The sequence below is a fragment of the Cherax quadricarinatus genome, chromosome 92, assembly GCF_038502225.1.
Source record: "Cherax quadricarinatus isolate ZL_2023a chromosome 92, ASM3850222v1, whole genome shotgun sequence".
Classification (NCBI taxonomy): Eukaryota; Metazoa; Arthropoda; class Malacostraca; order Decapoda; family Parastacidae; genus Cherax; species Cherax quadricarinatus.
The window spans coordinates 13,989,910-14,005,264 of NC_091383.1; the positions used below are offsets into that span (position 1 = coordinate 13,989,910).

Genomic DNA, 15,355 nt, shown 5'->3' on the forward strand with positions numbered 1-15,355 from the left:
CTGAGCAGCTAACACAGTCAACACCTGAGCAGCTAACACAGTCAACACCTGAGCAGCTAACACAGTCAACACCTGAGCAGCTAACACAGTCAACACCTGAGCAGCTAACACAGTCAACAACACCTGAGCAGCTAACACAGAGCAGCTAACACAGTCAACACCTGAGCAGCTAACACAGTCAACACCTGAGCAGCTAACACAGTCAACACCTGAGCAGCTAACACAGTCAACACCTGAGCAGCTAACACAGTCAACACCTGAGCAGCTAACTGAGCAGCTAACACAGTCAACACCTGAGCAGCTAACACAGTCAACACCTGAGCAGCTAACACAGTCAACACCTGAGCAGATAACACAGTCAACACCTGAGCAGCTCAACACCTGAGTCAACTAACCTGAGCAGCTAACACAGTCAACACCTGAGCAGCTAACACAGTCAACACCTGAGCAGCTAACACAGTCAACTACCTGACAGCTAACACAGTCAACACCTGAGCTGAGCAGCTAACACAGTCAACACCTGAGCAGCTAACACAGTCAACACCTGAGAGCAACTCAACACCTGAGCAGCTAACATAGTCAACACCTGAGCAGCTAACATAGTCAACACCTGAGCAGCTAACACAGTCAACAGCTGAGCAGCTAACACAGTCAACACCTGAGCAGCTAACATAGTCAACACCTGAGCAGCTAGCACAGTCAACAGCTGAGCAGCTAACACAGTCAACACCTGAGCAGCTAACACAGTCAACACCTGAGCACCTAACACAGTCAACACCTGAGCAGCTAACACAGTCAACACCTGAGCAGCTAACACAGTCAACATCTGAGCACCTAACACAGCTGAGCAGCTAACACAGTCACAGTCTAACACAGTCAACACCTGAGCAGCTAACACAGTCAACACCTGAGCAGCTAACACAGTCAACACCTGAGCAGCTAACACAGTCAACACCTGAGCAGCTAACACAGTCAACACCTGAGCAGCTAACACAGTCAACACCTGAGCACCTAACACAGTCAACACCTGAGCAGCTAACACAGTCAACACCTGAGCAGCTAACACAGTCAACACCTGAGCAGCTAACACAGTCAACACCTGAGCAGCTAACACAGTCAACACCTGAGCAGCTAACACAGTCAACACCTGAGCAGCTAACACAGTCAACACCTGAGCAGCTAACACAGTCAACACCTGAGCAGCTAACACAGTCAACACTAACACAGTCAGCTGAGCAGCTAACACAGTCAACACCTGAGCAGCTAACACAGTCAACACCTGAGCAGCTAACAGTCAGTCAACAGTCAACACCTGAGCAGCTAACACAGTCAACACCTGAGCAGCTAACACAGTCAACACCTGAGCAGCTAACACAGTCAACACCTGAGCAGCTAACACAGTCAACACCTGAGCAGCTAACACAGTCAACACCTGAGCAGCTAACACAGTCAACACCTGAGCAGCTAACACAGTCAACACCTGAGCAGCTAACACAGTCAACACCTGAGCAGCTAACACAGTCAACACCTGAGCAGCTAACACAGTCAACACCTGAGCAACTAACACAGTCAACACCTGAGCAGCTAACACAGTCAACACCTGAGCAACTAACACAGTCAACACCTGAGCAGCTAACACAGTCAACACCTGAGCAGCTAACACAGTCAACACCTGAGCAGCTAACACAGTCAACACCTGAGCAGCTAACACAGTCAACACAGTCAACACCTGAGCAGCTAACACAGTCAACACCTGAGCAGCTAACACAGTCAACACCTGAGCAGCTAACACAGTCAACACCTGAGCAGCTAACACAGTCAACACCTGAGCAGCTAACACAGTCAACACCTGAGCAACTAACACAGTCAACAAGACACAGATATAATCATGTCTGGCACCTTAATACACTATATTTCATGGGTCAAACTCTCTCTATGTATCATCTAGCACATGAATGTTGTATTGTAATAAAGGCAGGTGTTACTTACCTGTGTTAGACACCACAAACACTGTTTATTGTTGACTTTATCACAGCCACCCACCAACAACACAAGTTGTTGTTGTTGTTGTTTATAGGGCCACTGACAGTGTACGTCGTATTGAACCCTGACTTCCGGCGCCAGGAAACCAATCTTGACTAAAGTGGAAGCATGTTTATTTATTTATTTATTTATTTGAACATGATACAGAGAAGCACAAATAACTGCGTACTATAATGTTCCTAATGTGCCTTGAAGCCACCAAGAATGTGCAGGTACAGACCAAGATCTCCTGACGGTCTGGAGGGTCAAACCCTCACCATTAAGGAGAGGTAGTGCTAAATATTGCACCCCTAACGTGCGCGAGGCCTCACGGAGAATAGTCCGTACAGAGTGATAACGTGGGCACCACAGTAGGAAGTGTTCCACCGTCTCAGGCAAATACATCAGTAAGGAAAATATGCCAAATTTTTCTACCCTTGCCGTGGATTGAACCACAGATACTTATTGTGTGAGACAAAAGAGTTGCCAACTCAATCCACACTCTTGGAATTGTTCTTGATTATGTGGGCATTATCTGAGCAAGTGCTATGAAAGTGTCAACTACAGTGATCTAATGATACTTGTGCAATAACAAAGATGAATAGGAAAAATGTGCAGTAGAATAAACATATGACTATATTTTATGTTAACAGTCAAAGTGCAAGAAATAAGATTAATGAACTACGTTTAGTAGCATGTGCTGGGAACTTTGATGTCATTGCATTAACTGAAACATGGTATTTTTTTATTTTATTTATTTATTATTAATTTGGACATGATACATAGAAGTGCAAAGAAATACAGTGGTTAAGTGTAACATGCCAAGAGCCCCTTATATGCAGAGCATTATGGGCAGGCTAAAATTAACTTAAGATTAACTAAGCAATGATATATTCAGTGGTAAAAATTATAGTAAACAAATAACAATTAAGCACAAATGAGTATTTCAAAGACAGGTCATATGGTCATTTACTGAGTTGCTGAGCATTCAGTAGAATGGAGAATTCTGTTAGGTAATGTAATTAAAAAAAATTGATAGGGTCACAGGTTAAACATTTATGAGATAAAATTATTCAGTATTTATTTAGTTGAGGGTGAGTATGTGATTTTTATGAAGAGACTTTAATTTATAAACAGTGTTTCTTTTATATTCCCAGGTAATGAATTCCAGATTTTTGGGCCTTTTATGTGCACTGAGTTTTTGCATAGTGTGAGATGGACACGAGGAACATCAAAGAGTGATCTGTGCCTTGTGTTATGGTCATGTGTTCTGTTGAGGTTGGTAAGGAGACATTTGACGGGAGGGTTTATATCAGAACTAAATGTTCTATGTATGTAGTAGGTACAGTAATAAGTATGGATATTTTGTACGGTGAGTAGGTTTAGTGTTTTGAATATTGGTGGAGTGTGCTGCCTGTAGTGGGAATTTGTTATTCTGACTGCAGCTTTTTGTTGGGTAATTAATGGTCTGAGATGGTTTATTGTTGTTGAGCCCCATGCACAAATTCCATAGGTGAGATAGGGGTAAATAAGTGAGTGATATAGGGCCAGGAGGGCTGACTGTGGAACATAGTACCCTATCTTCGATAGCATGCCTGCGGTCTTGAAAATTTTCTTAGAAATTTGTTGTACATGTGTTTGAAACTTGAGTCTATTATCAATGTGGATTCCTAAGAATTTTCCCTCTGTGAGCTTTGTGATAGGAGATCCGTTTATCATTATGTTAAGAGGGACATCTGTAGCTCTGTTTCAAATTCAAATTCAGAGTTTATTCTCTATAAGGATTACAATGCTGAGTTTACAGAATTTGGTTATTGTGTGGTTTACATGTATTGTATTGTATTGTGTGGTTTACATGTAGTAAAATACTAATTACAGAGGGGGCCACTAGAACACCTAGCATGGCTAGGCATTTTGGGCAGACTTAGATTAATTCTTAACTTTAAAATATTACAAATTATGAGGTAAGTTGGTATTATGGCTAAGTGACTAAATACTAGTTTGCGAGTTGTTGTGATAGAAACACAGGCCTTATCTCTAGGCTTTATTGAACATAGAATCTTCATAGTACTTCTGCAACAACAAAATATAATGACTAGTACATCTAATAACTGCTTCTACAGGAAGTGTGATGTCTTGCATATGTCAAGAGAAAAGTTATAACTACAGGCCACATATTTAAACTCGCCATTTAATCTGCATCACTAATATATGGATATAAGAGAAGAGAATCACACACCATGTGTTGGCGCCCATGACACGCACCAAGCTGTTGTTGTTGTTAAGGGCCCCGAGAGGTGGTGCAGTATTATCCTGCTGCTGCTCCCCACAGGAGCAGTATCACTACAATCTCCCCCTTCTAAAATATCAGAGACAGTAATCTTCCAAACTGTTAGGTGGGCGACGTATACGTCCCGACCTTCATAGCCCTAGTGCCTCTTCACCAGGTTCAATATTTTGCAGTGGGGTTTGACTAACTGCTCAAGGGGCTTTCTAGAAGAAAACGAAACATCTTTCGCATCTATTGGTGAATCTTGAGATTCCACACTAATGGGGATTTCAACTGGGGCTAAATGTCTTGTAGATACTGTAGTCTCTTCACCATTTTGGTAGCGAATGTCTTTCCGGCCGTCCTCTCTTTTGTCCACCGAGGTAGCTCGGCAGATGTGAGGTTGCTATCCCGGATTGTTAGTTTACTGGCATGATGGGTAGGGTATGGCATGGGTTCCATGCTGCATCTGCGCTACTTGCAGTGCTGAGGTCCTCTTGGGTGCGGAGGGAGATTTCTGGCTCTTTCATTCCTCCTAGGAACTATCCCTCCCCGGTCCCCCCTTTTTTTATTCTTTTTTTTTATTTTTATTTTCTTTTCTTTCTTTTTTTTTCTTAAAAACAAAAAGAAAGAAGTAACCTAACCATGGCAGCCCTAGTCCATGAACCTGGTACCCCCGGGCCCCTTCTTGATACCGCACCCCGTTCTGACCCTGCCTCGTCTTTGGACCACTCTTCAGACACTCCTCATGCCTCTGTACCTCTTGCCGGTGCTGTTTCCTCACCCATTTCAGGTACTGAGGCCTCGACTGACACCTTCGATTTATCTGACCTTCGCTCTCCTCTGACTATGCTTCCGGCCTCTCCCTCTATGGTGCGGCAATTTTTGAATCGCCGACCCGTTCCACGTCGGACCAACTCTGGTCCCACGCCTAAACGCCAACGACAATTACCTGCTGATGATACTTCTCCACCTTCTAGTTCTTCTCAGAAACGATCGACACATCCTTCACTACCTTTCCACGCTCAGTTTCAGACTGAACAATGGATTAAATTCTTCACTTTACGACTGACTTCCTCTACTGCCTATCTTTCTGACCAGAGTATTGGCAAGGCACTCCTATGCCATGTTGGTAAAGATATTTCTTTTCATGCTCTTAAGAGCGGTATGCACATCATCACCGTACAGAATGCTACCCAGGCTCATGAGCTTTCTCGTCTTTCCCATATCGATACTGTTCCTGTCACTATTGAAAAACATCATTCCCTCAATTCTTGTAGTGGTACCGTCATTCTGCCCCATACCATAGTTCAACAAAATTTCCAGACATGTGGCACTGACATTCTTGAACAGCTGGAACTCCAAGATCTCCCAATCCTCAAGGTAGACACTTATGTTCTTCCTGCCCGTCAATGAGTGCCTTACCAAAACGAGACAAAACCTTCTTTATCGGCTAAGAAAACTGCGCTATGCCCAAAAAATCCACCAGTGCTTTGTGAGGGATGGAAAAATAGCGGGCAGAGACGATACCCTAACCATCTTACTAGCATATTATAACCAAGTCATTGCCATTTTTATTTTTATCAATTCTTTTGTTTTTATTATTATTTTGCTACCTTAAATTGTGTATTATATCCTGTCAATTTAAATCTAATAATACTCTAATTCTTGTAAACAACTTATATAAGACCTTAGTGCAATTACAATTGAGAGTCTTGTTCCTTTATTATATTATTAGATTAATCACAGTTTTACTCTAGCTCATTCTAGCCCAATACATAGTCAATACCAAATTCACTATACTAGACCATAGCGCAATTACTAGTGAGAGACTGGTGCTATTTGTAATTTGTATTTTTATATTATTAGACTAAATTAGACCATAGTGCAATTACTAGTGAGAGACTGGTGCTACTTTTAATTTGTATTTTTTAATTTGTATTTTTATATTATTAGATTAAATTCAGTTGTACCATAGCTCATTCTACCTCAAGACATAGTCAATACCAAATTCACTATATTAGACCATAGTGCAATTACTAGTGACAGACTAGTGCTATTTTTAATTTGTACTTTTATATTATTAGATTAAACCTATTGTACTTTAGCTCACTCTAGCTCAAAACATAGACTCCACAAAAGTCATTATTAGACCTTAGTGCAATTACAAGTGAGAGTCTGTTGCAACCCCTGAATGGGTTACAATGATTATTATGTATATATGTAATGTATATTACCTTTTCATTTAATTTTATATTGCTTATATTTGCGATAATAGCTAAATCGTAAATGTATGACTTTATATTATTATTTGACTGTTATATTGTTATTTAGCTTATGTTGTTAGGATGTCCATAAAATGTGCTCAGTTAGTCTTGATTGTCAAACTACTGTAATTATCGCTTGTCGCTCGTTATACTGCCGGCTTCTGAGCTGCAGTTGTCCACGTAGCTATCACGTGATCGAGGGGGGGTGTCCTCACCTCGTGTGAAGTATTCAGTCTGCTGGAGACTCGCTTGCTGGTTGGACAGATTGTCTGTCTCATTATTCTTGTTAGTTCTGTAGAACTTTGTTCACAGAACATTGTATAGACTTTGTGATTTTCGACGTTGTACTGAGGTTGTGTGTCACATAGACACTCTGAACATCTCAGGTCCCGAGCTATAGCTTCTGACCTAATTTTGTACTGGTTCCTGTGTATTGTCACAGTCACAGTTTTTCCTATGCTGAACGTAGATTCAGTTTTATGGGAATTTTGTAACTTGTGGAGGATCTGCAGATGGTCCCTACTTAGTGTCGTTATATTATTTCCCAGTTCCTGATTCTGTGTCGCAGTCGCTTGATATTGCATTGCTATTGGGCTTAGCATTCTTTGTTGTTCAAGCAGACTGTTCGGGTTGCCAGTCGGTCAAGAAGTTAGTTTATTTGAGGACTTTGTCAGTCACTTGTTTAAGTCTAATTCGAGTCTTGAGACACAGCTAACTACTTAAGAGCACTTATACGCATACACACACTTGTACATATTTGTAATATCTTATTAAATGTTAATGTACCTGACGGTACTTAAGAATTATAAATGTGATATGTGCTTTCAGCACAATAATATTGAACTCGAGAGATTGATTTTATTTTGATTGCTGTAATTAATTTAATTTGATAATATACCTCTAGACAACTTACTACTTAATAAATTTATTAAATTTTAATTTCTCTAGTTAGTAGCCTACCAGTTGTAATCCTAAAGCACTATTGAACCATACTGAATTTTATTGGATAATTGGACAAGGATACTGACTACTTGTTACGAAAACCCAGTAACAGGCTGGATGCTAGAAGGGCAGTCCTTTCTAGTGTTCACTGGAGATCTCTAAGCTTTTAGAATCGCGTTTTTTGTAACAAATGGGGGCCTGTCCGGGATGTTCTTGATCCAAGGTGTTGGAGAAATTGTCCAGTTTGACATACTAGTGAATCTATGATCAAACACTTTGAGTACTTTCCTAATCTGAAGACTTTGAGTTTAGTCTTGTACAACATACCAGGTGGATGTATGTACCTGACTGAGTCTCTTGATCCAAGGAGATGGAAATACTGTTTATGAGTTCTAACTCTAAGACAACCAACACTAAAATTCCTATTAGGATTATAGTTTCCCATAATCACTCTCTCGTAGTACAATTATTTTCGTGATGTATGCCAAAGTGAAACAGTTAATTGATACTCTGACTTTGTCTGAGTTAAGTACATTAAAACTTCAGACGTGTTGGCAAGTAGCCAAATATCTCGGTGTGACGTATAACAGGAATTACACCGCTGAAACTGTCAGAGCATTAATTAATGATATATTGTTTCCTGCTCATACAGAGATGTCTGATTATGATTCAGATTCAGAAAGTCTAGTGTCACAATTAGGAAGTATGGCTCTATTTGAAGTTGAAGAAAGAGCAACTAGAGCAGAAGTGAGCCTCGTGTCTGAGCCTAGTGTAGATCCGTTCTCGCTCTCTCCTTCCTTCACTGACACTATAGTACAGAGTATAGCTGGTAGTATGACACAGCCTAATACTAGTACAGTGTATACTACACCTGTATCTACTTATCCTAGACCAGATCTAGACACTCTAGAGACGGCTGGACCAAGTGTCCGACCTAAGGACCGTCCAGACCATGTTAATTTCCCTACTCCTCCATTACCCACTGGTCCTATCTCTCAGGAACAGTTTGAGAGGTTTGAACGCCTCCTTATGTTGCAGACTGCACAAATAGAGGCACAGAGGAAATTGAACGAAGAAGATTTCCAGAGAGAAAATGTTCGTCTGGGAAGACAACAGACTGATAGATCACAGGACACATTTAATGTGCAGAAAGCTGCATCCATGGTTCCTAAGTTTTTTGAAAGTGACTTAGACACATATTTTGATGTGTTTGAGAACCAGGCTCGTGCTATGAACTGGCCACGTAAGCACTGGGCAACATTGCTCCATACTGCTTTGACGGGAAGAGCTCAAACTTGTACGGCTGCTTTACCATTTGCTAAGTACATTAGTTATGACGCTGTCAAACAAACTATTCTAGAGACATATAACTTGTTACCTGTAAGTTATCAAAGAGCATTTCGTACGTTACAACGACGACAAGATCAAACTTGTGTAGAGTTTGCTCGTGAGAAAAAAGTTGCATTTGAGAGATGGTCTAGAGCTGCTAAGTGTACCAACTACGACAGTCTTGTTCAGTTGTTACTACACGAAGAGTTTAACAACTGTATGTCTGCTGACATACAAGAATATCTGATCGATCATACTACCTCAGATATTCTGGAAACTGCAGCATTAGCAGACAATTACGAGATTTCTCACAAACTTGTACGTACTAAAACACACAGAAACAAGGTAACTAAAAATTGTCCTAGAAGTTGGCAACCTAAATCAGCTGCTCATTGCCGGCCTGATGTACCTGCTACTGTAACTTCTCGTACCTTTACCAGGAAAACTCACAATCCTGAATCTGTCTCTGTGGCTAGACAGAAATCTGGTATCGAGAAGAAGAAAGTTAAATGTACCTATTGTAACAGAAAAGGACATACTAGAGAGTATTGCTATAAGTTAGAAAGAGATACGAGAAACAGTCGTGCGGCTGGCGCCCCCACTCAAGTCGTATCCTCTTCCATGCAACAAAGACACCAAAAGCCTAGCAATGCCTCTGATCCTACTGTTTTAGATAATGTTACTCAGGATAGATGACTAGCGTCAGAAAGTGTATCTGACGAAAAGATTCGTTCAGCGATGAGTCCTTACTTTTCAAGAGGCAGAATAGGATTTGACGAATCACATCTAACTGAGATAATTTCTTTCAGAGACACTGGCAGTTATCTCACGTTATTAAGAGAAGATGTACTGCCCATAACTGACGATACCTATTGCAAGATAGATGTATTGTTAGAAGCCTATGGAGGGGCTGTTATAAAAGTGCCTCTGCACAAAGTATATATTGAAACAAGCTATTATACTGGTTATATTTCAGTGGGTATATCCAGTGGTGTATTTCCCATCAGGTCAGTGGACTTGTTGATAGGGAACGATATCCTTCATGCTGGTATATGTAAAGAACCACTTGTGATTGATAATAACACTGATGATAATTATGCCATTGAAGCTTGTAGAGAGAAACCTATTTTATTTCCTCTCAGCGCAATTACTAGAGCTATGTCAAAGATACAACAACCATCCTTGTCTCCTGTTGAGTTAGTTGATGACAATGATTTGGGCTTGAATATGTTGTTTAGTGACGCTCTGCGCCCAGGATCATTAACACTGACTCCCCCCGGTCATCAACCTAGTCAGGACACAACTGACGTTAAATTTCTAACTCATGATGATTTAATCAAGGATCAGTTTGTTGATCAGTCACTGGAAAGACTGAGAGATTTAGCAGTTACTGAGAGTGAAGCAAAGGATCTCGATAATTGTTACTATTATAGTAATGGTGTACTGATGGAGAAAAACACATGTAAGTTGTCAGCTGATAGTGTTTCCACCACAGTCAAGAATCTAGTAGTGTTACCAGTTACATTTCGTGAACAAGCCATTGATTTTGCTCACAATAGTCCCATAGGAGGACATTTGGGTGTCAAGAAGACACTCGGTAAACTGGCAAAACATTTTACTTGGCCAAAGATGAAGGAAACAGTAGCTGATCATGTGCGACATTGCCACGTGTGTCAAGTGACAGGCAAGCCAGCGCACACACCTCCACCTACACCTCTCACTATGTTCATTAGTACCAAAGTTCAGTTCATCTGGACTAGAGATTGTTCAGACTCGTTCAAAAGGTTGAAGCACTTGCTTTCCTCTGCTCCTGTGTTAAAGAGTCCTAATTTCAATCTTCCCTTCTTTTTACATATAGATGCGAGTGGTTATGCAGTGGGAGCTGTGCTGCTCTAACAGTCAACATCCACTGATATTCTCCATCCTATATGTTACTATTCATCTAAGCTTAAACGACACCAGAAAAATTATGCCACTATTGAGAAAGAGGCTCTAGCTCTTGTGGTGTCCTTGGAACATTTTGACGTGTATTTGGGCACTTCCCCATTTAAAATTAACGTTTTTTCTGACCACAATCCACTCACTTATATTAACACCATGAAGAGTAAGAATGCTATGATCATGAGGTGGGCCCTCAGAATCCAACCTTATTCTATTGGCATAAAACACATAAGTGGTCATTGTAATGTAATTGCTGACGCTCTGTCTCGTCCTTAATAATTATCAGTTACATTAAATTAACGTAATTTTATGCCCAAATACCTTTTGTTACTTGCTATGTCAAATTCAGTAAAGTAACTTGATCCCTCCAGCCCATATTAACTATATATACTCATGTCATGTCTAATTATTATATTTATATATTCACAGTAATGTTGTGTGAGGAGGAGACAAGCTGAGTGTTGAGTGAGTAGTGTGGTGCGGGTGATGTACTGCGTGACGCAACACTGTCTTGCCGCAGACCCCCCCCTCACTACACACCTTAAGCTGTTTCATACTCAGATGTTCATACTGCCTCGCATTCCACCACCACTACTTAAGAGTGGAATGCAGTCTCCTCTACTATGATCGAGCCTCAACGTGCCCTCCTTGTCAGCGCTATCCTGTCTCTACACTGATGTACATAATCACGAGTATGCAGAGAAACGATACTGTGTACTGCCCTAGAACTGGGGACATATCCTAGTGACGGACGCTGTGAAATTGTAGAGGTGCTTGGCACAAGAGAGACTCTGATTAATGTTTAATTTTTATATTATATAATATTGATATGAGTAACCAGAAATAATGTAAAAGACATTCATGTAACTCCTAGTGCGACCCTCTGTCGTGTTGGGGGGGGGGTGTTGCAACCCCTGAATGGGTTACAATGATTATTATGTATATATGTAATGTATATTACCTTTTCATTTAATTTTATATTGCTTATATTTGCGATAATAGCTAAATCGTAAATGTATGACTTTATATTATTATTTGACTGTTATATTGTTATTTAGCTTATGTTGTTAGGATGTATATAAAATGTGCTCAGTTAGTCTTGATTGTCAAACTACTGTAATTATCGCTTGTCGCTCGTTATACTGCCGGCTTCTGAGCTGCAGTTGTCCACGTAGCTATCACGTGATCGAGGGGGGGTGTCCTCACCTCGTGTGAAGTATTCAGTCTGCTGGAGACTCGCTTGCTGGTTGGACAGATTGTCTGTCTCATTATTCTTGTTAGTTCTGTAGAACTTTGTTCACAGAACATTGTATAGACTTTGTGATTTTCGACGTTGTACTGAGGTTGTGTGTCACATAGACACTCTGAACATCTCAGGTCCCGTAGCTATAGCTTCTGACCTAATTTTGTACTGGTTCCTGTGTATTGTCACAGTCACAGTTTTTCCTATGCTGAACGTAGATTCAGTTTTATGGGAATTTTGTAACTTGTGGAGGATCTGCAGATGGTCCCTACTTAGTGTCGTTATATTATTTCCCAGTTCCTGATTCTGTGTCGCAGTCGCTTGATATTGCATTGCTATTGGGCTTAGCATTCTTTGTTGTTCAAGCAGACTGTTCGGGTTGCCAGTCGGTCAAGAAGTTAGTTTATTTGAGGACTTTGTCAGTCACTTGTTTAAGTCTTATTCGAGTCTTGAGACATAGCTAACTACTTAAGAGCACTTACACGCATACACACACTTGTACATATTTGTAATATCTTATTAAATGTTAATGTACCTGACGGTACTTAAGAATTATAAATGTGATATGTGCTTTCAGCACAATAATATTGAACTCGAGAGATTGATTTTATTTTGATTGCTGTAATTAATTTAATTTGATAATATACCTCTAGACAACTTACTACTTAATAAATTTATTAAATTTTAATTTCTCTAGTTAGTAGCCTACCAGTTGTAATCCTAAAGCACTATTGAACCATACTGAATTTTAATGGATAATTGGACAAGGATACTGACTACTTGTTACGAAAACCCAGTAACAGGCTGGATGCTAGAGTCTTGTTCTATTTTTAATTTGTATTTTTATATTACTAGTTTATACCTAGTTGTACTTTAGTTCATTCCAGCACAACACATAGACAACATCAACTTCATTATGTGTAGTAGTGACTATACCCTACATGACCAAAATACTCTAGCTATATACTTGTCCAAACTTCCCACCACTACAGATATCAGTACTAGAACTCAACACACAACTCAGGATATAAATAACCATAATTTAAACCTAGAAGATGATTGATCACGTTGACCCTGATCTAAACCTCCATAATCTGACACCCAATCAAAACCTATTGGAAAGTAACTGCCTTTATTACACAGCATCACAAGCCACCACTATCCTAAACAATGCTAAAAGTCTATCAGTACTTAACTACAACATCAGGTCCTTAAGCAAACACTATGATGACCTCCTAGCACTCCTTGAATCACTAAAGACACCCTTCTCCTGCATTATTCTTACTGAGACCTGGCTTAAGCAGGACACAATAGATATCTACCCTCTACCAGGATACACAGCAATTCACAACTGCAGACCAAACCAAGTTGGGGGTGGTATTGCAATCTATTACTCTAACCAATTATCTTGTCTTAGCACCACTTGCTTTAGTGATGAATATGGGGAATACATTTTTGCTAATTTTACTGTAAAAAACCTTAAGACGCCTATAACAATCGGTGCCATTTACCGGATACCTCACACAAACATCCCAAATTTCAGTGAGAAATTAAAGTCACTAATAACAAACAGACAAATGAATAAGCACCACCTTCTCTTAGCTGGAGACTTCAACATCAACCTTGGCTTACTAGATGATCAGCCTGTAACTGATTTCATCAACAATATGAACAACACACTTCTCATACCAACAATAACTAAACCAACCAGGCTCACTGAGACAAGTGCAACCATAATAGACCACATATGGACCAATATACTAGCCCCCCTTAAATCAGGGATAATCACAGATAGCACTACAGACCACTACCCTACCTTCCTCCTGACAAACATTAGTAAACCACCACTTGAATACAACAAAGTCTCATTTAGACTCCATGACGAGGCCTCAGTAAGGAAGTTCACAGCTGACCTAGAGACTGTTGATTGGCCTACAGAATTCTCCAAGGCCAATGGTATTGATGACTGGACAGACATTTTTCTTAACAAATTACTTAGACTATACAACAAACATTGTCCTATAAAAACAAAACAGATCACAAACAAACGGCTTGGTTGCCCATGGCTAACCAGCACCATTCTGAAATCCATTGACAAGAAACACCAATATGAAAAGCAATATAGACAGGGCTTAATACACAAAGATATTCTTAAACACTATTCATCAGCTCTCACCAAAGTAATAAAAAAAGCCAAACAACTATACTACTCCAGTAGATTCACAGACACTAGAGGAGATATAAAAAAGACCTGGAAAACACTCTCTCAGATTCTAGGGACCCACAAACTGAGAAAAACCAAGAATATTGTCCTAACTAAACCTAATGAAACACCACTACATCCCACTGACACAGCTAACAAGATAAACGACTTCTTCTCAACCATAGGATCTAATCTCGCCAGTAAAATCCCACATACCAATGCCCATGCCGGGGACTACCTAGATGGGAATTTCCCTAATTCCTTCTATCTTGCACTAACTGAGCCCACGGAAGTCATTGAGATTATAAAGTCACTTAAAAATAACTCGGGGAATCTGTCTCATGTCCCACCATTACTGTACAAGCGAGCGGCCCATGTCCTTTCGCATGCTATTTCATTACTTTTTAACAAGTCACTAGAGACTAGCACCTTCCCGAAACTACTCAAGATGGCAAGGGTTACACCAATACATAAAGGTGGTGACCCTACAGACTTAAACAACTATAGGCCAATATCTAACTTACCATTGCTATCCAAAATCTTTGAGAAACTCGTGCACAGGAGACTGTATTCATTTATAACGGCTCAAAACATACTCAACCCCTGCCAGTTTGGATTCAGGAAAAATAAAAGCACTAATGATGCAATCATAAAAATGCTAGATCTGCTTTACACAGCATTGGAAAATAAGGAATATCCACTAGGAATTTTTATTGACCTAAGAAAAGCTTTTGACACAGTAGACCACGACATCCTACTCCACAAACTTGACCATTACGGTATAAGAGGCCATGCGCTTGCTTATTTCAAATCTTACATTACTAATAGGTATCAGTACGTCACCATTAAAGACACAGCATCAGCAACACGGCCACTTGATACTGGAGTTCCGCAGGGAAGTGTCCTTGGTCCCCTGCTCTTCCTCATATACATCAATGACCTTCCAAACGTATCCCAACACCTGAAACCCATTCTCTTTGCTGATGACACGACTTATGTCATCTCTCACCCTAATCTTGCCACCCTCAACACCATTGTGAATGAGGAGCTGATTAAAATATCGACTTGGATGACAGCCAATAAACTTACGCTTAACACTGACAAAACCTACTATATTATGTTTGGTAGCAGAGCAGGAG

General features: G+C 40.2%; 2 pseudogenes; both read right to left on the reverse strand.

The window, feature by feature from the left end:
* The window catches only part of LOC138855383 (zinc finger protein 84-like), a 225,488-nt pseudogene extending 222,339 nt beyond the window's left edge, over nucleotides 1-3,149 (reverse strand).
* The window catches only part of LOC138855398 (cytochrome c oxidase subunit 1-like), a 53,137-nt pseudogene that overhangs the window by 2,525 nt on the left and 35,257 nt on the right, over nucleotides 1-15,355 (reverse strand).